The sequence below is a fragment of the Triturus cristatus genome, chromosome 6, assembly GCF_964204655.1.
Source record: "Triturus cristatus chromosome 6, aTriCri1.1, whole genome shotgun sequence".
Taxonomy (NCBI): Eukaryota; Metazoa; Chordata; class Amphibia; order Caudata; family Salamandridae; genus Triturus; species Triturus cristatus.
The window spans coordinates 101,047,173-101,066,136 of NC_140589.1; the positions used below are offsets into that span (position 1 = coordinate 101,047,173).

At 44.3% G+C, this 18,964-nt stretch overlaps 16 non-coding genes across 16 annotated transcripts; all 16 read right to left on the reverse strand.

The window, feature by feature from the left end:
* Window positions 1-4,241: 4,241 nt before the first annotated feature.
* TRNAL-AAG (transfer RNA leucine (anticodon AAG)) lies at window positions 4,242-4,324 on the reverse strand. Its single transcript has one exon. It is a non-coding gene; the product is annotated as a tRNA-Leu (tRNA).
* A 2,277-nt stretch (window positions 4,325-6,601) lies between these two features.
* Window positions 6,602-6,684, reverse strand: TRNAL-CAG (transfer RNA leucine (anticodon CAG)). Its single transcript has one exon. It is a non-coding gene; the product is annotated as a tRNA-Leu (tRNA).
* Window positions 6,685-7,315: 631 nt separating this feature from the next.
* TRNAL-UAG (transfer RNA leucine (anticodon UAG)) lies at window positions 7,316-7,398 on the reverse strand. Its single transcript has one exon. It is a non-coding gene; the product is annotated as a tRNA-Leu (tRNA).
* Window positions 7,399-9,405: 2,007 nt separating this feature from the next.
* TRNAL-UAG (transfer RNA leucine (anticodon UAG)) lies at window positions 9,406-9,488 on the reverse strand. Its single transcript has one exon. It is a non-coding gene; the product is annotated as a tRNA-Leu (tRNA).
* Window positions 9,489-10,781: 1,293 nt separating this feature from the next.
* TRNAL-CAG (transfer RNA leucine (anticodon CAG)) lies at window positions 10,782-10,864 on the reverse strand. The gene has a single exon. It is a non-coding gene; the product is annotated as a tRNA-Leu (tRNA).
* A 632-nt stretch (window positions 10,865-11,496) lies between these two features.
* TRNAL-UAG (transfer RNA leucine (anticodon UAG)) lies at window positions 11,497-11,579 on the reverse strand. Its single transcript has one exon. It is a non-coding gene; the product is annotated as a tRNA-Leu (tRNA).
* Window positions 11,580-12,603: 1,024 nt separating this feature from the next.
* On the reverse strand, window positions 12,604-12,686 carry TRNAL-AAG (transfer RNA leucine (anticodon AAG)). Its single transcript has one exon. It is a non-coding gene; the product is annotated as a tRNA-Leu (tRNA).
* A 186-nt stretch (window positions 12,687-12,872) lies between these two features.
* Window positions 12,873-12,955, reverse strand: TRNAL-CAG (transfer RNA leucine (anticodon CAG)). Its single transcript has one exon. It is a non-coding gene; the product is annotated as a tRNA-Leu (tRNA).
* Window positions 12,956-13,587: 632 nt separating this feature from the next.
* TRNAL-UAG (transfer RNA leucine (anticodon UAG)) lies at window positions 13,588-13,670 on the reverse strand. Its single transcript has one exon. It is a non-coding gene; the product is annotated as a tRNA-Leu (tRNA).
* Window positions 13,671-14,694: 1,024 nt separating this feature from the next.
* Window positions 14,695-14,777, reverse strand: TRNAL-AAG (transfer RNA leucine (anticodon AAG)). The gene has a single exon. It is a non-coding gene; the product is annotated as a tRNA-Leu (tRNA).
* Window positions 14,778-14,963: 186 nt separating this feature from the next.
* On the reverse strand, window positions 14,964-15,046 carry TRNAL-CAG (transfer RNA leucine (anticodon CAG)). Its single transcript has one exon. It is a non-coding gene; the product is annotated as a tRNA-Leu (tRNA).
* A 632-nt stretch (window positions 15,047-15,678) lies between these two features.
* On the reverse strand, window positions 15,679-15,761 carry TRNAL-UAG (transfer RNA leucine (anticodon UAG)). The gene has a single exon. It is a non-coding gene; the product is annotated as a tRNA-Leu (tRNA).
* A 1,024-nt stretch (window positions 15,762-16,785) lies between these two features.
* TRNAL-AAG (transfer RNA leucine (anticodon AAG)) lies at window positions 16,786-16,868 on the reverse strand. Its single transcript has one exon. It is a non-coding gene; the product is annotated as a tRNA-Leu (tRNA).
* Window positions 16,869-17,054: 186 nt separating this feature from the next.
* Window positions 17,055-17,137, reverse strand: TRNAL-UAG (transfer RNA leucine (anticodon UAG)). Its single transcript has one exon. It is a non-coding gene; the product is annotated as a tRNA-Leu (tRNA).
* A 632-nt stretch (window positions 17,138-17,769) lies between these two features.
* On the reverse strand, window positions 17,770-17,852 carry TRNAL-UAG (transfer RNA leucine (anticodon UAG)). The gene has a single exon. It is a non-coding gene; the product is annotated as a tRNA-Leu (tRNA).
* A 1,024-nt stretch (window positions 17,853-18,876) lies between these two features.
* On the reverse strand, window positions 18,877-18,959 carry TRNAL-AAG (transfer RNA leucine (anticodon AAG)). Its single transcript has one exon. It is a non-coding gene; the product is annotated as a tRNA-Leu (tRNA).
* Window positions 18,960-18,964: the final 5 nt, after the last annotated feature.

Consider the following 18,964-nt stretch of genomic DNA (forward strand, 5'->3'; position numbering starts at 1 on the left):
GTCCATCGATCAAAGGGAGGGGAGAAAAAGGTCCAACACCCCTCCCCAAGATAAACTACAAAAATACTGAAAACACGCAGCATACATAGGAAAGAGGACAGGAAAGGAGAGGTCCCCATACTCAACGTAGCCCTGAGTCTCCGTCTTAAGTTTCTGCGCTTGATGCATGTACTGTCACACCCTATCCGGTATTTGTGTGTACGTGATCACCGAATTCATGTCTTTCCCCCGCTTGTGTTTTCTTACATCGAACTGACCCATGCTACGCCATGTTGTGTGTGCACCAAGTAGCCTATTATCATACACATGTCTCTCTCTCTCTCTCGTTTTGTGTCGTACGTATGCCAAATAGCCAACTTGATGCGCACGTCTCTCTCTCTCTCTCTCTCTCTCTCTCTCTCTCTCCCTCCCCCTCTCTCTCTCTCTCTCTCTCTCTCTCTCTCTCTCTCTCTCTCTCTCCCTCTCTCTCTCCCTCCCTCACTGAAGGCTTCCTTGCCCTCTTTCTTTTTGAATAAATTACACGACACATACCTCCTCAGTCTGTGTATAATTGGCCTCAAACACGGCGGTGTTCGAACAAATTGACAGAAACAAAAACGACCGTACTTTACCACGTTACTACCTCTCCTTTCTGCAAATGTTGAACTTAATTGGCTGAGAAAGAAAGGACAGGTAAGACGACTGATGTCTCCCAATTTGGCCCTCATCACGGGGACTATATGTCAGTGGTTTGCGTTCTTAGAGCCTCAACGACACCATCTCCACCGCCCAGAACTGCCCCCGCCCAATTGTCCCGAACTAGAATGTCCAAACACCCGTCCTCCCAGAATCACCCCAGCTCTGTACTAGCCGTCCCAGAGTATTTCGAGCAAAACAACTGATGACTTTGTTCTCTAAAGGTACATTGCCTAAGCTGATGAGGGTTACCTATTGTCTCCAGCAAGAAAAATGTTTAGCTTATGTCCCTCCCCGAAATAGATACCTGTGAACCCATGACAGCAGCACCTCGTACTTTTCTTTCATAAACCTAGCAGTCCTCGGAGGAAAATGTGTATTAACAGAGCTTGTGTTGAGATGAACGAGCCTCTACCGGAGAAGCCGGTTCGAATTTTTTTAATATAGACCAGAAGGTTGACAGATGTCAGGCTTCCTGCAACGATTATAAGGCACAGGAATCGACACCTAGCAAGCCAGACGATGGACAGAAACACCCACAGAAACCTGCACCACAGCAATGATTAATAAACTAGTAACACACACTGACATAACAGTTAATAAACACGAATCATACAACAACCGATAAAAGCATTTCCCCAATTACTCGGTGGTTGGGAGAGAGGATGAAGTGTGTAAATGTCTTCCCTGCCAACTCTCTAAGATTTTGTTTCTTGTACTCATTCAAAGATAACCTGCGGCCATCGGAAGAGAGGGGTCGGACGTGACGCACAGCCTGGCTGCGGACCATGGAACATCTATGGCATCGACCAAGGGGGAAGCAACGAAGCAAAAAGGGCGTGAGACGAGGCACCATTATCAGCATGATAAGCGATAGAACGAAGGGCTATCTCGAGGCCCCCTGCTCGCTGACCAGCGTGCCTGAAGTCCCAACCCGTCGGGCCCGATTGATGGGCCCAGTGCTGGAAGATTCTGCCCCCCTTGGTCCGCTTTTTGATCCGACCCCACTCCACCCCCTCTTCCCCCGGCATCCCGAAGCACGCCACACCCCTTCTCTCTCTCTCTCTCTTTTATATGGATTTTGAATTTGACTTAACTACAGAAGAACAAAAAGCGGATACCACGTCTCAAAGCACCTATGATGAACTGTGTTAGGGAACAGGACTGTGATCAGAGAACAGCGAATGGTCACACCCCGCCACGTGAGAAATTGGATTTGAGCTGGACCTTAGCTCCACCGCCGGTGCTCAACAGTGCCAACACAAGAAGAAGAACAAAAAGAGCTTACCAGTGATGGCTCTCTATAATAGGACACTGGAAAGAAGAACTCCCTCCCATGACTGTAACTCATGTTAAGTTGAATTCCTCTCCCAACCACCTTTTTATATTAACTATCTTCCTATCGAGTTTTCATGATGCTGCGTCAGTCACTTCCGACTATACACTGAGAAGTTAAGAAAATCTAACTTTGTATAATGACATTCATACAACACCAGCCATACACACGACTATACTGACTATTTTTGATCCACACGAAGTCTGGGCCTTAAGTAATGTATGAAATATCCCTTGTTTTGCCAGAGACATTTTTTTTACTTTACAGTATCATGTTTGTGCTCAAACAAGCTCCCCTCCTCCTATCCCTGGGCCTGACATGCGGCACAGCTGATGCAATTTTGTATGTACTACCTCCTCGCCTGCTTTATCAACTGTATGTAACTATGTACAAATGTGTCAGATTGCTCCTGTCTGTCCTAAAAACTCTGTACTTTTAAGGAATGCATGAAAAACATTCACGATATTATAGCTAAAGGGTTAACGAAGGTGAATGTCGGCCAGGCAAGCTGGCGAGATATGTTAAAAGGGAGGACTGTGGAAATTTAGCTTATAACTGAACATTATCTGCGCCATCTTGCCTCTCCCCAGCGCCACGCACAGCGAACGCACGGCCGCCATTTTAGGCACCCCACTCTCTCTCCCCGCTCATTGTCGATCGCCAGCGCGTTCCCCTGGCGCTGCAAGCATCCCCCGCGCACCGGCCACCCCCGCTCTCTCATACACGGGCCATAAACCCTCTCCTTCTGCGCGACCCTGCCATGGAACCGCATCCCACGCCTGACCGACATCCCATACATGGTCATGCATGTCTTTGATAGCCCCCTTCCTCTGCGCCCCATTGTCCGAACCGATCCCAGGCCATCACCTAGCCCTGTGGATGCAGTTTATTGTCCCTACTGTAAGGAAAACGCCCCACATCAAAGGGATTACAGTAGATCAAGGCCCCCCACCCCCTGAGACCCGACCGGTCACACACACCCCCCGGGAATTGGCGGAATATCCTGCTATGTGATAGCCATCTCCTACTGCGGGTGGGGTGGGAACTTCTACTGTAGCTATGCGTGGGATCGGATCTGAGCCAAGGATTCTGAAGACGTTCTTTCATTCATCAAAGTGATCTCAAGAATGTGCCATGTATGATAAACCTGCAATAAAGTTATAAACCTGTGTATAAGAGGCCAGGCCTCAGAGATGCAGTTAGAGCACCTCGTGACGATACCTTGCTGTCTGATCTGATGTGTTCTGCTCCGACGTAATAAAACTTTGTTTCCTGCCTTCCAGTCTCCGGCGCCTGCCTCTTTATTGGTTTAACATCGAATGGTATAAGAGGCGATTACCGCCGGGCAATACTTGAAAGGTTATCGACTGAAACTGCCGCTACCGTTTAACACCTCTCACCAGCTATTTAGGGTCCTGTACCCGACTCACAACATTTCCTTGCCTGCGACCTCTCTCTCTACACAAACAACTACAGCACAGGAAGTAGGAAGGCAATAGGTGGGGCAGTTTATGCAAATTTATGCTGCCAATGTGCCTTGCAGATTCATGCAGGATTTCTAGATCCTTGCTGGATACAAGAGAGTAGGCCTTGTTCCAGATAAACTATCCCTAGCAGGGAAAGTCTGAGCACAGGCACTCTTTTGCTCTTTAGCCCCTGGCCTGGGACTCACCCTCACTTGCTGAGGCGTGAAATTCTGCATACCAACTTTGCACAGAAGGTATGTTTGTGGTTGTTTGGGCATGGGTGGGAGGTCAAGAGCAGGGAAAAGCAGGTCTCCTTCACTACTAGACTCCTCTTCTATGCCTCCCTGCCATTCACTCACTCTGTCTTTGTTTCATTCTCTCCTTCCACAACACTCCTTCTCACTCACTCGCTCTATCACTTGTATTTTTGCCCTTGCTCTGCATTCTATAGTGGAAACATCTCTTGAATGAAGCATCTGAAAATGACGTGACATAAAATTTAAAACCTCCTTATTGGAAACCTAAAACATCACAAGACTTAATGTAACCCATTTCTTTCATAAAAAAGATTTTTAAAGTACCCCACTAAAGAAATATAAAACACCACGAGTGCTAGAAGAATATTACATTAACGTTAAAGATAGAATAGGGCAACTGCATTTGCAGTTGAAACTGAAGTTTGGTACTTATTCAGATATTATTTACATTGCCAATTTTTAGCTGAGATTCTAAAGGAACTGAGAGAGAAAATGGAATTCAAGTTTTGTCAGAAGTGGGATTCGAACCCACGCCTCCAGGAGAGACTGCGGCCTTAACGCAGCGCCTTAGACCACTCGGCCATCCTGACCCCATGCTGCTTTTTCATCTAAAGGGTGAGAAAGATATTATGAACCAAAAAATGCACAGAGCTTAGGCCAATAGTGGCTAGAGCAAGAAAAAAAACTCACTGCACTCTTCCAAGAAGACAATCCTATAAGCCACTGCGAGGGAAATGATCATATTTCTCAAGAAAAAAGTAGAGTAAACACAGGACTGTCAGAAGTGGGATTTGAACCCACGCCTCCAGAGGAGACTGCAACCTGAACGCAGCACCTTAGACCACTCGGCCATCCTGACTTTCTTTCCCAGCATCTACCAGAGGCCAAACAGCCATGCAGGTGAGGTACTGAAAAGGAATGCCCTCAATTTATGTATCCTATTATATGCACTTCCAACAGATCTTTGAACAATCTGTACAGAGCAGGACCTATGGAGAACTCTTTAGAACTTTGAGGCAAACAAAGAGAAAGTGCTATTCACCAGCCACTTGAACGGCTCAAAGCTGCTTTGAAATTGAGACAATAGCCACCTCTTGGCTGGCTAAACCAATTTCAACAAAGGATCTCAAAGTTACAACATAGGGTGGAGTATGCAAATTTAAGCAGCCCCTGATCAAAGCCCTAAGGAAATTGCTGTAAGTGTGCTGGAGTCCAGTTGTCTACCAGATGCATGGCATTCTTCCAAATTTGCAGAGCCCGTCTGGCCAGGGCATACAAGAGCATGACTCTTCCAGATGACCTCTTACATGGGTCCTATGCTCATTTGGTAAGGATTGCGCTTTGTCAGCAAGACGTTATAGAACCTAAATATATGAGAAACCCCATCTCTCTTGACAAGAGGAGAACGGAATAACGTGCCAGGTGAAGACCAACAGATGCAACTTCCATCAGATGTTAACCTGATAAAGGAGATTAAATCTCCAAAAGGCATGTCAGAAGTGGGATTCGAACCCACGCCTCCAAAGGAGACTGTGGCCTAAACAAAGCGCCTTAGACCTCTCGGCCATCCTGACAGTATAGGCTTTTAAGAAATGAATAAAAGTTACTCAGAAACGTCTACCTCCATGCAAGCCTGAAATAATTGAAACCTTCAAACACAAGGTGCAACTTTATGCACAGGACAATAAACACAGAAGAACACATACGAAAGCACTTTATTTCACAGGTATACAGTTTTCATGCTTTTAGAACACCACATACCTCTCACCAGCTATTTAGGGTCCTGTATCCGACTCACAACATTTCCTTGCCTGCGACCTCTCTCTCTACACAAACAACTACAGCACAGGAAGTAGGAAGGCAATAGGTGGGGCAGTTTATGCAAATTTATGCTGCCAATGTGCCTTGCAGATTCATGCAGGATTTCTAGATCCTTGCTGGATACAAGAGAGTAGGCCTTGTTCCAGATAAACTATCCCTAGCAGGGAAAGTCTGAGCACAGGCACTCTTTTGCTCTTTAGCCCCTGGCCTGGGACTCACCCTCAGTTGCTGAGGCGTGAAATTCTGCATACCAACTTTGCACAGAAGGTATGTTTGTGGTTGTTTGGGGGTGGGTGGGAGGTCAAGAGCAGGGAAAAGCAGGTCTCCTTCACTACTAGACTCCTCTTCTATGCCTCCCTGCCGTTCACTCACTCTGTCTTTGTTTCATTCTCTCCTTCCACAACACTCCTTCTCGCTCACTCGCTCTATCACTTGTATTTTTGCCCTTGCTCTGCATTCTATAGTGGAAACATCTCTTGAATGAAGCATCTGAAAATGACGTGACATAAAATTTAAAACCTCCTTATTGGAATCCTAAAACATCACAAGACTTAATGTAACCCATTTCTTTCATAAAAAAGATTTTTAAAGTACCCCACAAAACAAATATAAAACACCACGAGTGCTAGAAGAATATTACATTAACGTTAAAGATAGAATAGGGCAAATGCATTTGCAGTTGAAACTGAAGTTTGGTACTTATTCAGATATTATTTACATTGCCAATTTTTAGCTGAGATTCTAAAGGAACTGAGAGAGAAAATGGAATTCAAGTTTTGTCAGAAGTGGGATTCGAAACCACGCCTCCAGTAGAGACTGCGGCCTTAACACAGCGCCTTAGACCACTCGGCCATCCTGATCCCATGCTGCTTTTTCATCTAAAGGGTGAGAAATATATTAGGAACCAAAAAATGCACAGAGCTTAGGCCAATAGTGGCTAGAGCAAGAAAAAAACTCACTGCACTCTTCCAAGAAGACAATCCTATAAGCCACTGCGAGGGAAATGATCATATTTCTCAAGAAAAAAATTAGAGTAAACACAGGACTGTCAGAAGTGGGATTTGAACCCACACCTCCAGAGGAGACTGCGACCTGAACGCAGCGCCTTAGACCACTCGGCCATCCTGACTTGCTTTCCCAGCATCTTCCAGAGGCCAGACAGCCATGCAGGTGAGGTACTGAAAAGGAATGCCCTCAAGTTATTTATCCTATTATATGCACTTCCAACAGATCTTTGAACAATCTGTACAGAGCAGGACCTATGGAGAACTCTTTAGAACTTTGAGGCGAACAAAGAGAAAGTGCTATTCACCAGCCACTTGAACGGCTCAAAGCTGATTGAAATTGAGACAATAGCCACCTCTTGGCTGGCTAAAGCAATTTCAACAAGGGATCTCAAAGTCACAACATAGGGTGGAGTATGCAAATTTAAGCAGCCCCTGATCAAAGCCCTGAGGAAATTGCTGTAAGTGTGCTGGAGTCCAGTTGTCTACCAGATGAATGGCATTCTTCCAAATTTGCAGGGCCCGTCTGGCCAGGGCATACAAGAGCATGACTCTTCCAGATGACCTCTTACATGGGTCCTATGCTCATTTGGTAAGGATTGCGCTTTGTCAGCAAGACGTTATAGAACCTAAATATATGAGAAACCCCATCTCTCTTGACAAGAGGAGAACGGAATAACGTGCCAAGTGAAGACCAACAGATGCAACTTCCATCAGATGTTAACCTGATAAAGGAGATTAAATCTCCAAAAGGCATGTCAGAAGTGGGATTCGAACCCACGCCTCCAAAGGAGACTGTGGTCTAAACACAGCGCCTTAGACCTCTCGGCCATCCTGACAGTATAGGCTTTTAAGAAATGAATAAAAGTTACTCAGAAACGTCTACCTCCATGCAAGCCTGAAATAATTTAAACCTTCAAACACAAGGTGCAACTTTATGCACAGGACAATAAACACAGAAGAACACATACGAAAGCACTTTATTTCACAGGTATACAGTTTTCATGCTTTTAGAACACCACATACCTCTCACCAGCTATTTAGGGTCCTGTATCCGACTCACAACATTTCCTTGCCTGCGACCTCTCTCTCTACACAAACAACTACAGCACAGGAAGTAGGAAGGCAATAGGTGGGGCAGTTTATGCAAATTTATGCTGCCAATGTGCCTTGCAGATTCATGCAGGATTTCTAGATCCTTGCTGGATACAAGAGAGTAGGCCTTGTTCCAGATAAACTATCCCTAGCAGGGAAAGTCTGAGCACAGGCACTCTTTTGCTCTTTAGCCCCTGGCCTGGGACTCACCCTCACTTGCTGAGGCGTGAAATTCTGCATACCAACTTTGCACAGAAGGTATGTTTGTGGTCGTTTGGGGATGGGTGGGAGGTCAAGAGCAGGGAAAAGCAGGTCTCCTTCACTACTAGACTCCTCTTCTATGCCTCCCTGCCATTCACTCACTCTGTCTTTGTTTCATTCTCTCCTTCCACAACACTCCTTCTCACTCACTCGCTCTATCACTTGTATTTTTGCCCTTGCTCTGCATTCTATAGTGGAAACAGCTCTTGAAAGAAGCATCTGAAAATGACGTGACATAAAATTTAAAACCTCCTTATTGGAAACCTAAAACATCACAAGACTTAATGTAACCCATTTCTTTCATAAAAAAGATTTTTAAAGTACCCCACAAAACAAATATAAAACACCACGAGTGCTAGTAGAATATTACATTAACGTTAAAGATATAATAGGGCAAATGCATTTGCAGTTGAAACTGAAGTTTGGTACTTATTCAGATATTATTTACATTGCCAATTTTTAGCTGAGATTCTAAAGGAACTGAGAGAGAAAATGGAATTCAAGTTTTGTCAGAAGTGGGATTCGAACCCACACCTCCAGGAGTGACTGCAGCCTTAACGCAGCGCCTTCGACCACTCGGCCATCCTGACCCCAGTCTGCTTTCTCATCTAAAGGGTGAGAAATATATTAGGAACCAAAAAATGCACAGAGCTTAGGCCAATAGTGGCTAGAGCAAGAAAAAAACTCACTGCACTCTTCCAAGAAGACAATCCTATAAGCCACTGCGAGGGAAATGATCATATTTCTCAAGAAAAAAGTATAGTAAACACAGGACTTTCAGAAGTGGGATTTGAACCCACACCTCCAGAGGAGACTGCGACCTGAACGCAGCGCCTTAGACCACTCGGCCATCCTGACTTGCTTTCCCAGCATCTTCCAGAGGCCAGACAGCCATGCAGGTGAGGTACTGAAAAGGAATGCCCTCAATTTATTTATCCTATTATATGCACTTCCAACAGATCTTTGAACAATCTGTACAGAGCAGGACCTATGGAGAACTCTTTAGAACTTTGAGGCGAACAAAGAGAAAGTGCTATTCACCAGCCACTTGAACGGCTCAAAGCTGCTTTGAAATTGAGACAATAGCCACCTCTTGGCTGGCTAAAGCAATTTCAACAAGGGATCTCAAAGTCACAGCATAGGGTGGAGTATGCAAATTTAAGCAGCCCCTGATCAAAGCCCTGAGGAAATTGCTGTAAGTGTGCTGGAGTCCAGTTGTCTACCAGATGAATGGCATTCTTCCAAATTTGCAGGGCCCGTCTGGCCAGGGCATACAAGAGCATGACTCTTCCAGATGACCTCTTACATGGGTCCTATGCTCATTTGGTAAGGATTGCGCTTTGTCAGCAAGACGTTATAGAACCTAAATATATGAGAAACCCCATCTCTCTTGACAAGAGGAGAATGGAATAACGTGCCAAGTGAAGACCAACAGATGCAACTTCCATCAGATGTTAACCTGATAAAGGAGATTAAATCTCCAAAAGGCATGTCAGAAGTGGGATTCGAACCCACGCCTCCAAAGGAGACTGTGGCCTAAACACAGCGCCTTAGACCTCTCGGCCATCCTGACAGTATAGGATTTTAAGAAATGAATAAAAGTTACTCAGAAACGTCTACCTCCATGCAAGCCTGAAATAATTTAAACCTTCAAACACAAGGTGCAACTTTATGCACAGGACAATAAACACAGAAGAACACATACGAAAGCATTTTATTTCACAGGTATACAGTTTTCATGCTTTTAGAACACCACATACCTCTCACCAGCTATTTAGGGTCCTGTATCCGACTCACAACATTTCCTTGCCTGCGACCTCTCTCTCTACACAAACAACTACAGCACAGGAAGTAGGAAGGCAATAGGTGGGGCAGTTTATGCAAATTTATGCTGCCAATGTGCCTTGCAGATTCATGCAGGATTTCTAGATCCTTGCTGGATACAAGAGAGTAGGCCTTGTTCCAGATAAACTATCCCTAGCAGGGAAAGTCTGAGCACAGGCACTCTTTTGCTCTTTAGCCCCTGGCCTGGGACTCACCCTCACTTGCTGAGGCGTGAAATGCTGCATACCAACTTTGCACAGAAGGTATGTTTGTGGTCGTTTGGGGATGGGTGGGAGGTCAAGAGCAGGAAAAAGCAGGTCTCCTTCACTACTAGACTCCTCTTCTATGCCTCCCTGCCATTCACTCACTCTGTCTTTGTTTCATTCTCTCCTTCCACAACACTCCTTCTCACTCACTCGCTCTATCACTTGTATTTTTGCCCTTGCTCTGCATTCTATAGTGGAAACAGCTCTTGAATCAAGCATCTGAAAATGACGTGACATAACATTTAAAACCTCCTTATTGGAAACCTAAAACATCACAAGACTTAATGTAACCCATTTCTTTCATAAAAAAGATTTTTAAAGTACCCCACAAAACAAAAATAAAACACCACGAGTGCTAGAAGAATATTACATTAACGTTAAAGATAGAATAGGGCAAATGCATTTGCAGTTGAAACTGAAGTTTGGTACTTATTCAGATATTATTTACATTGCCAATTTTTAGCTGAGATTCTAAAGGAACTGAGAGAGAAAATGGAATTCAAGTTTTGTCAGAAGTGGGATTCGAACCAAGGCCTCCAGGAGAGACTGCGGCCTTAACGCAGCGCCTTAGACCACTCGGCCATCCTGACCCCATGCTGCTTTTTCATCTAAAGGGTGAGAAATATATTAGGAACCAAAAAATGCACAGAGCTTATGCCAATAGTGGCTAGAGCAAGAAAAAAACTCACTGCACTCTTCCAAGAAGACAATCCTATAAGCCACTGCGAGGGAAATGATCATATTTCTCAAGAAAAAAAGTAGAGTAAACACAGGACTGTCAGAAGTGGGATTTGAACCCACACCTCCAGAGGAGACTGCGACCTGAACGCAGCGCCTTAGACCACTCGGCCATCCTGACTTGCTTTCCCAGCATCTTCCAGAGGCCAGACAGCCATGCAGGTGAGGTACTGAAAAGCAATGCCCTCAATTTATTTATCCTATTATATGCACTTCCAACAGATCTTTGAACAATCTGTACAGAGCAGGACCTATGGAGAACTCTTTAGAACTTTGAGGCGAACAAAGAGAAAGTGCTGTTCACCAGCCACTTGAACGGCTCAAAGCTGCTTTGAAATTGAGACAATAGCCACCTCTTGGCTGGCTAAAGCAATTTTAACAAGGGATCTCAAAGTCACAACATAGGGTGGAGTATGCAAATTTAAGCAGCCCCTGATCAAAGCCCTGAGGAAATTGCTGTAAGTGTGCTGGAGTCCAGTTGTCTACCAGATGAATGGCATTCTTCCAAATTTGCAGGGCCCGTCTGGCCAGGGCATACAAGAGCATGACTCTTCCAGATGACCTCTTCCATGGGTCCTATGCTCATTTGGTAAGGATTGCGCTTTGTCAGCAAGACGTTATAGAACCTAAATATATGAGAAACCCCATCTCTCTTGACAAGAGGAGAACGGAATAACGTGCCAAGTGAAGACCAACAGATGCAACTTCCATCAGATGTTAACCTGATAAAGGAGATTAAATCTCCAAAAGGCAAGTCAGAAGTGGGATTCGAACCCACGCCTCCAAAGGAGACTGTGGCCTAAACACAGCACCTTAGACCTCTCGGTCATCCTGACAGTATAGGCTTTTAAGAAATGAATAAAAGTTACTCAGAAACGTCTACCTCCATGCAAGCCTGAAATAATTTAAACCTTCAAACACAAGGTGCAACTTTATGCACAGGACAATAAACACAGAAGAACACATACGAAAGCACTTTATTTCACAGGTATACAGTTTTCATGCTTTTAGAACACCACATACCTCTCACCAGCTATTTAGGGTCCTGTATCCGACTCACAACATTTCCTTGCCTGCGACCTCTCTCTCTACACAAACAACTACAGCACAGGAAGTAGGAAGGCAATAGGTGGGGCAGTTTATGCAAATTTATGCTGCCAATGTGCCTTGCAGATTCATGCAGGATTTCTAGATCCTTGCTGGATACAAGAGAGTAGGCCTTGTTCCAGATAAACTATCCCTAGTAGGGAAAGTCTGAGCACAGGCACTCTTTTGCTCTTTAGCCCCTGGCCTGGGACTCACCCTCACTTGCTGAGGCGTGAAATTCTGCATACCAACTTTGCACAGAAGGTATGTTTGTGGTTGTTTGGGGATGGGTGGGAGGTCAAGAGCAGGGAAAAGCAGGTCTCCTTCACTACTAGACTCCTCTTCTATGCCTCCCTGCCGTTCACTCACTCTGTCTTTGTTTCATTCTCTCCTTCCACAACACTCCTTCTCACTCACTCGCTCTATCACTTGTATTTTTGCCCTTGCTCTGCATTCTATAGTGAAAACATCTCTTGAATGAAGCATCTGAAAATGACGTGACATAAAATTTAAAACCTCCTTATTGGAAACCTAAAACATCACAAGACTTAATGTAACCCATTTCTTTCATAAAAAAGATTTTTAAAGTACCCCACAAAACAAATATAAAACACCACGAGTGCTAGAAGAATATTACATTAACGTTAAAGATAGAATAGGGCAAATGCATTTGCAGTTGAAACTGAAGTTTGGTACTTATTCAGATATTATTTACATTGCCAATTTTTAGCTGAGATTCTAAAGGAACTGAGAGAGAAAATGGAATTCAAGTTTTGTCAGAAGTGGGATTTGAACCCACGCCTCCAGGAGAGACTGCGGCCTTAACGCAGCGCCGTAGACCACTCGGCCATCCTGACCCCATGCTGCTTTTTCATCTAAAGGGTGAGAAAGATATTAGAAACCAAAAAATGCACAGAGCTTAGGCCAATAGTGGCTAGAGCAAGAAAAAAACTCACTGCACTCTTTCAAGAAGACAATCCTATAAGCCACTGCGAGGGAAATGATCATATTTCTCAAGAAAAAAATTAGAGTAAACACAGCACTGTCAGAAGTGGGATTTGAACCCACGCCTCCAGAGGAGACTGCGACCTGAACGCAGTGCCTTAGACCACTCGGCCATCCTGACTTGCTTTCCCAGCATCTTCCAGAGGCCAGACAGCCATGCAGGTGAGGTACTGAAAAGGAATGCCCTCAATTTATTTATCCTATTATATGCACTTCCAACAGATCTTTGAACAATCTGTACAGAGCAGGACCTATGGAGAACTCTTTAGAACTTTGAGGCGAACAAAGAGAAAGTGCTATTCACCAGCCACTTGAACGGCTCAAAGCTGCTTTGAAATTGAGACAATAGCCACCTCTTGGCTGGCTAAAGCAATTTCAACAAGGGATCTCAAAGTCACAACATAGGGTGGAGTATGCAAATTTAAGCAGCCCCTGATCAAAGCCCTAAGGAAATTGCTGTAAGTGTGCTGGAGTCCAGTTGTCTACCAGATGCATGGCATTCTTCCAAATTTGCAGGGCCCGTCTGGCCAGGGCATACAAGAGCATGACTCTTCCAGATGACCTCTTACATGGGTCCTATGCTCATTTGGTAAGGATTGCGCTTTGTCAGCAAGACGTTATAGAACCTAAATATATGAGAAACCCCATCTCTCTTGACAAGAGGAGAACGGAATAACGTGCCAGGTGAAGACCAACAGATGCAACTTCCATCAGATGTTAACCTGATAAAGGAGATTAAATCTCCAAAAGGCATGTCAAAAGTGGGATTCGAACCCACGCCTCCAAAGGAGACTGTGGCCTAAACACAGCACCTTAGACCTCTCGGCCATCCTGACAGTATAGGCTTTTAAGAAATGAATAAAAGTTACTCAGAAACGTCTACCTCCATGCAAGCCTGAAATAATTTAAACCTTCAAACACAAGGTGCAACTTTATGCACAGGACAATAAACACAGAAGAACACATACGAAAGCACTTTATTTCACAGGTATACAGTTTTCATGCTTTTAGAACACCACATACCTCTCACCAGCTATTTAGGGTCCTGTATCCGACTCACAACATTTCCTTGCCTGCGACCTCTCTCTCTACACAAACAACTACAGCACAGGAAGTAGGAAGGCAATAGGTGGGGCAGTTTATGCAAATTTATGCTGCCAATGTGCCTTGCAGATTCATGCAGGATTTCTAGATCCTTGCTGGATACAAGAGAGAAGGACTTGTTCCAGATAAACTATCCCTAGTAGGGAAAGTCTGAGCACAGGCACTCTTTTGCTCTTTAGCCCCTGGCCTGGGACTCACCCTCACTTGCTAAGGCGTGAAATTCTGCATACCAACTTTGCACAGAAGGTATGTTTGTGGTTGTTTGGGGATGGGTGGGAGGTCAAGAGCAGGGAAAAGCAGATCTCCTGCACTACTAGACTCCTCTTCTATGCCTCCCTGCCGTTCACTCACTCTGTCTTTGTTTCATTCTCTCCTTCCACAACACTCCTTCTCACTCACTCGCTCTATCACTTGTATTTTTGCCCTTGCTCTGCATTCTATAGTGGAAACATCTCTTGAATGAAGCATCTGAAAATGACGTGACATAAAGTTTAAAACCTCCTTATTGTAAACCTAAAACATCACAAGACTTAATGTAACCCATTTCTTTCATAAAAAAGATTTTTAAAGTACCCCACAAAAGAAATATAAAACACCACGAGTGCTAGAAGAATATTACATTAACGTTAAAGATAGAATAGGGCAAATGCATTTGCAGTTGAAACTGAAGTTTGGTACTTATTCAGATATTATTTACATTGCCAATTTTTAGCTGAGATTCTAAAGGAACTGAGAGAGAAAATGGAATTCAAGTTTTGTCAGAAGTGGGATTCGAACCCACGCCTCCAGGAGAGACTGCGGCCTTAACGCAGCGCCTTAGACCACTCGGCCATCCTGACCCCATGGTGCTTTTTCATCTAAAGGGTGAGAAAGATATTAGGAACCAAAAAATGCACAGAGCTTAGGCCAATAGTGGCTAGAGCAAGAAAAAAACTCACTGCACTCTTCCAAGAAGACAATCCTATAAGCCACTGCGAGGGAAATGATCATATTTCTCAAGAAAAAAATTAGAGTAAACACAGGACTGTCAGAAGTGGGATTTGAACCCACGCCTCCAGAGGAGACTGCGACCTGAACGCAGCGCCTTAGACCACTCGGCCATCCTGACTTGCTTTCCCAGCATCTTCCAGAGGCCAGACAGCCATGCAGGTGAGGTACTGAAAAGGAATGCCCTCAATTTATTTATCCTATTATATGCACTTCCAACAGATCTTTGAACAATCTGTACAGAGCAGGACCTATGGAGAACTCTTTAGAACTTTGAGGCAAACAAAGAGAAAGTGCTATTCACCAGCCACTTGAACGGCTCAAAGCTGCTTTGAAATTGAGACAATAGCCACCTCTTGGCTGGCTAAAGCAATTTCAACAAGGGATCTCAAAGTCACAACATAGGGTGGAGTATGCAAATTTAAGCAGCCCCTGATCAAAGCCCTGAGGAGATTGCTGTAAGTGTGCTGGAGTCCAGTTGTCTACCAGATGAATGGCATTCTTCCAAATTTGCAGGGCCCGTCTGGCCAGGGCATACAAGAGCATGACTCTTCCAGATGACCTCTTACATGGGTCCTATGCTCATTTGGTAAGGATTGCGTTTTGTCAGCAAGACGTTATAGAACCTAAATATATGAGAAACCCCATCTCTCTTGACAAGAGGAGAACGGAATAAAGTGCCAAGTGAAGACCAACAGATGCAACTTCCATCAGATGTTAACCTGATAAAGGAGATTAAATCTCCAAAAGGCATGTCAGAAGTGGGATTCGAACCCACGCCTCCAAAGGAGACTGTGGCCTAAACACAGCGCCTTAGACCTCTCAGCCATCCTGACAGTATAGGCTTTTAATAAATGAATAAAAGTTACTCAGAAACGTCTACCTCCATGCAAGCCTGAAATAATTTAAACCTTCAAACACAAGGTGCAACTTTATGCACAGGACAAGAAACACAGAAGAACACATACGAAAGCACTTTATTTCACAGGTATACAGTTTTCATGCTTTTAGAACACCACATACCTCTCACCAGCTATTTAGGGTCCTGTATCCGACTCACAACATTTCCTTGCCTGCGACCTCTCTCTCTACACAAACAACTACAGCACAGGAAGTAGGAAGGCAATAGGTGGGGCAGTTTATGCAAATTTATGCTGCCAATGTGCCTTGCAGATTCATGCAGGATTTCTAGATCCTTGCTGGATACAAGAGAGTAGGCCTTGTTCCAGATAAACTATCCCTAGCAGGGAAAGTCTGAGCACAGGCACTCTTTTGCTCTTTAGCCCCTGGCCTGGGACTCACCCTCACTTGCTGAGGCATGAAATTCTGCATACCAACTTTGCACAGAAGGTATGTTTGTGGTTGTTTGGGGATGGGTGGGAGGTCAAGAGCAGGGAAAAGCAGGTCTCCTTCACTACTAGACTCCTCTTCTATGCCTCCCTGCCGTTCACTCACTCTGTCTTTGTTTCATTCTCTCCTTCCACAACACTCCTTCTCACTCATTCGCTCTATCACTTGTATTTTTGCCCTTGCTCTGCATTCTATAGTGGAAACATCTCTTGAATGAAGCATCTGAAAATGACGTGACATAAAATTTAAAACCTCCTTATTGGAAACCTAAAACATCACAAGACTTAATGTAACCCATTTCTTTCATAAAAAAGATTTTTAAAGTACCCCACAAAACAAATATAAAACACCACGAGTGCTAGAAGAATATTACATTAACGTTAAAGATAGAATAGGGCAAATGCATTTGCAGTTGAAACTGAAGTTTGGTACTTATTCAGATATTATTTACATTGCCAATTTTTAGCTGAGATTCTAAAGGAACTGAGAGAGAAAATGGAATTCAAGTTTTGTCAGAAGTGGGATTCGAACCCACGCCTCCAGGAGAGACTGCGGCCTTAACGCAGCGCCTTAGACCACTCGGCCATCCTGACCCCATGCTGCATTTTCATCTAAAGGGTGAGAAAGATATTAGGAACCAAAAAATGCACAGAGCTTAGGCCAATAGTGGCTAGAGCAAGAAAAAAACTCACTGCACTCTTCCAAGAAGACAATCCTATAAGCCACTGCGAGGGAAATGATCATATTTCTCAAGAAAAAAATTAGAGTAAACAGAGGACTGTCAGAAGTGGGATTTGAACCCACGCCTCCAGAGGAGACTGCGACCTAAACGCAGCGCCTTAGACCACTCGGCCATCCTGACTTGCTTTCCCAGCATCTTCCAGAGGCCAGACAGCCATGCAGGTGAGGTACTGAAAAGGAATGCCCTCAATTTATTTATCCTATTATATGCACTTCCAACAGATCTTTGAACAATCTGTACAGAGCAGGACCTATGAAGAACTCTTTAGAACTTTGAGGCGAACAAAGAGAAAGTGCTATTCACCAGCCACTTGAACGGCTCAAAGCTGCTTTGAAATTGAGACAATAGCCACCTCTTGGCTGGCTAAAGCAATTTCAACAAGGGATCTCAAAGTCACAACATAGGGTGGAGTATGAAAATTTAAGCAGCCCCTGATCAAAGCCCTGAGGAAATTGCTGTAAGTGTGCTGGAGTCCAGTTGTCTACCAGATGAATGGCATTCTTCCAAATTTGCTGGGCCCGTCTGGCCAGGGCATACAAGAGCATGACTCTTCCAGATGACCTCTTACATGGGTCCTATGCTCATTTGGTAAGGATTGCGCTTTGTCAGCAAGACGTTATAGAACCTAAATATATGAGAAACCCCATCTCTCTTGACAAGAGGAGAACGGAATAACGTGCCAAGTGAAGACCAACAGATGCAACTTCCATCAGATGTTAACCTGATAAAGGAGATTAAATCTCCAAAAGGCATGTCAGAAGTGGGATTCGAACCCACGCCTCCAAAGGAGACTGTGGCCTAAACACAGCGCCTTAGACCTCTCGGCCATCCTGACAGTATATGCTTTTAAGAAATGAATAAAAGTTACTCAGAAACGTCTACCTCAATGCAAGCCTGAAATAATTTAAACCTTCAAACACAAGGTGCAACTTTATGCACAGGACAATAAACACAGAAGAACACATACGAAAGCACTTTATTTCACAGGTATACAGTTTTCATGCTTTTAGAACACCACATACCTCTCACCAGCTATTTAGGGTCCTGTATCCGACTCACAACATTTCCTTGCCTGCGACCTCTCTCTCTACACAAACAACTACAGCACAGAAAGTAGGAAGGCAATAGGTGGGGCAGTTTATGCAAATTTATGCTGCCAATGTGCCTTGCAGATTCATGCAGGATTTCTAGATCCTTGCTGGATACAAGAGAGTAGGCCTTGTTCCAGATAAACTATCCCTAGCAGGGAAAGTCTGAGCACAGGCACTCTTTTGCTCTTTAGCCCCTGGCCTGGGACTCACCCTCACTTGCTGAGGCGTGAAATTCTGCATACCAACTTTGCACAGAAGGTATGTTTGTGGTTGTTTGGGGATGGGTGGGAGGTCAAGAGCAGGGAAAAGCAGGTCTCCTTCACTACTAGACTCCTCTTCTATGCCTCCCTGCCGTTCACTCACTCTGTCTTTGTTTCATTCTCTCCTTCCACAACACTCCTTCTCACTCACTCGCTCTATCACTTGTATTTTTGCCCTTGCTCTGCATTCTATAGTGGAAACATCTCTTGAATGAAGCATCTGAAAATGACGTGACATAAAATTTAAAACCTCCTTATTGGAAACCTAAAACATCACAAGACTTAATGTAACCCATTTCTTTCATAAAAAAGATTTTTAAAGTACCCCACAAAAGAAATATAAAACACCACGAGTGCTAGAAGAATATTACATTAACGTTAAAGATAGAATAGGGCAAATGCATTTGCAGTTGAAACTGAAGTTTGGTACTTATTCAGATATTATTTACATTGCCAATTTTTAGCTGAGATTCTAAAGGAACTGAGAGAGAAAATGGAATTCAGGTTTTGTCAGAAGTGGGATTCGAACCCACGCCTCCAGGAGAGACTGCGGCCTTAACGCAGCGCCTTAGACCACTCGGCCATCCTGACCCCAT